This window comes from Propithecus coquereli, unplaced genomic scaffold (genome assembly GCF_000956105.1).
Source record: "Propithecus coquereli isolate 6110/MARCELLA unplaced genomic scaffold, Pcoq_1.0 Scaffold236, whole genome shotgun sequence".
Classification (NCBI taxonomy): Eukaryota; Metazoa; Chordata; class Mammalia; order Primates; family Indriidae; genus Propithecus; species Propithecus coquereli.
This window is the reverse complement of record NW_012147908.1, coordinates 725,254-728,162: the sequence shown is the minus strand read 5'-3', so window position 1 is coordinate 728,162 and position 2,909 is coordinate 725,254. Positions and strand designations below refer to the sequence as shown.

The 2,909-nt window shown below is 34.9% G+C and overlaps 1 protein-coding gene across 1 annotated transcript in view; it reads right to left on the bottom strand.

The window, feature by feature from the left end:
• YIPF5 (Yip1 domain family, member 5) overlaps positions 1–2,909 on the bottom strand; it is a 17,154-nt gene that overhangs the window by 6,786 nt on the left and 7,459 nt on the right. The gene's annotated exons all lie outside the window — the stretch shown is intronic.

The following is a 2,909-nucleotide window of genomic DNA, read 5'->3' as shown; positions in this document are numbered from 1 at the left end:
GGGAAAGCCTTTACCATGGCTATTTTAGTGACCAAGACAAGAGGGAATAAAAGGATATTGAAGCCACATCTTCTTTTTAATTATTTCAATAGATTCAGGAGTACAGTGGTTTTTGGTTACATGGATGCATTGTATAGTGGTGAAGTCTGAGCTTGTAGTCTACCCATCACTCAAATACTATACACTGTGCCTGATGGGTCATTTTTCATCCCTCACTGCCCTTCCCCTCCCCCTTATTCCACTCCGTATGCCCCAGTGCACTCATAGTGAAACCACATCTTTAAACCTCTGTTTCATGATGTTCAGAAAAAATATGACTTATCAATGGTACTAATCTAATTATATAGTAAGAAATACAGACATGAAATAATTATTTTAAAAAATGAGAGATGAGAAGCCTTAAAATCCTTTAGTCTAATACCTTTTAAATTTTTATAGTCATACTGTCAGTTGTTTTCCTTGAAGTGGTAGGCTCACTTCATCCATTTTTGAGGAAATATTTATGAAACACTCAAGTCTGAATAACCATAGTTTGTCTGTCAATTGTTCTTTCAAATAAAAGTGGTCTATATAAAAAGCAGCAGGTTCAACTGGCAACTCACATCGCACAGGTACATTTCCTACAGTTAGTCATCGTGCTTTAGTATGGAGGAGAAGTGCTTTACGACTGTTTTCTATTTTGTCATAGAGAATATTAAAGAAATGTGTGTATTCAAGGGTCAGGATTTAATAAAACAATAATTCTTACTGCTTCATCAAGGAAATCCTTAAACAAAAGTGGCTCCCTGCCCACCCTCCAAGAAGTGTGGAGTAATGAAGAATGCAATGACTACTAGAACAATTTGTTGCCATTGCCTTGATTCATACTCAGACCAGCAGTTTTACCAAAGATTGCTTTGACAACATCACAGTAAATGTCAACACACCTAAAAAGGTATATGATATCTTACTATTGTTATGAAAACAACTTTTGACCTTAGAGACTCCTTGAAAGGTGTTAAAGACCTTCTGGGATTTACAGTCCACACTTTGAGAACTGCTGATTTAGACTCATAAATTTCATGTAAGGAAGATAAATACTGTAAGCAATTGATCATTTTAAAGGTGGCACCATCCTTCCATTTTCAAGATGCAAGGTGAGAAAGATAACACCACAGTATTTTACTATTTTCCTTTTCCGGCAGGACCTGTTCAGGAAAATTTCTGACTCATTCCTGCTGGTAAAACATGATAATGCAGACACAATCTTTACAGACTAAAGTAATACACTTTTGTGACAGGGAAAAGTAGCAGATACTAAATCAATACTCTCATAAACACTCTGTACCAACAACAAACACAAAGCCTCTTAACATATTGGCTTGGCTACTGAAGTTCTTGAAAATTCTCAAGATATCCCATAACAATAGTATCTATCAGTTAAGTCAAAGAAGAAAAAATGATAGCTTTCAATACTTTAAAAATATGTAACTGGTATTACTATACATTTTATAGGCATATCTAGAATACAATGTGGGACCTGTCCAATATGACATTCATATAACTCAATAGGTTATGATCAAAGGGCCTTTTGTCTTTTGGGTTTTTTGGGTGAATGAATGTATAAATGATACCTGTGAAGTACCCACAGAGGAAACCACAAAATGCTAAAGCTGAGTTTATAGGGCAAATGCAGAACTGTGGACTAGTAAAAGTCACATCAAACTTCAGGACAACACAAGTAATATGCTAAATGAACCTAGATTTTCATTAATAGAGAGATAAAAGTTATCAGCTAATCTTTGTTACTGAGTTAGTAAACCAAACAAAATAGTATTTGGTAAGCTGAGATGGACATTTAAAATATCATTAGGTTGCAGAACTATTTGAAGGTACATATAGAAGAGTCTAATTTTTTTTTTTATAAAGCTCAGAAACCCAAATATATTACTGCTAATACATTAGGCTCCTTGTTCTCCCAGGCATCATCTATAAACCCATGTTCGTTAACTGGCAGTAATGGTTACATAATCATCTGGAATAAAACTTCACTACTACTGAAGCAATGCTCACTGGCACATGATTTAGTTGGAAGGGAATTGTGAGAATAGCTAACAAATGCTAACTAGCAACAACTTATTTAGAATATCTAAACAACTGCCATGTGGAGAACTGAAATGAGATAATTGTTAAGTGGAATGAGAGGATAAGTCACACCTTCAAGCGATACAAACATGGACAAGATAAGAAAGAAGAGACAGATAAACCTAGGAGGCTGCAATCTAAATGGAACAGTTTTGTTGAGTCCAAATATAAAGACCATTTGGCTAAAAACAGGCCTGCATACAGAGACAGGTTCTCCAAAGCCCTGTTGCTGCTATAGGCGAGAATTCATTAGATGGACTCTGGCCAATCTTATAGTCATTTGCCCGCCCATAGGCAGAGCAATCACCAAAAATACATATTTAGGTGAATAAATGAATAGAAATATCTCAATATGATTTTTTCAATTTTTCCCAATTGATCAAGAGATAAATCCTCATTGGTATGTAATTGACAATTTAACAGAAAAAAGTGATTCATAGATAGATGATATTTTTACATGCTCACTCCCATTGTTCAATGTATTAAGTTTTAGGGAGAAAACAAAGACTTAGAATATATCAAATTAAGCAGATTCAAGGGTCTATGGGTTGTAAAAAGGATAGCCTATCCAAGACAGACTATATAGTTGAGTGAATTTGATTTTTGTTTTGTTTCTTAAATTCTTGGGCACTTTCATTCAAATTTATTAATTCAAACACATTCCAGCATTGCATGTTTCTCACAGACTGACTGGATATACCACCTTTCCTTGCCCTCATCCTGGGGATAGTCTTCACGAGGTTTTTATTATAATTCAGGATCCATGGATGAACATCAGGTGATAT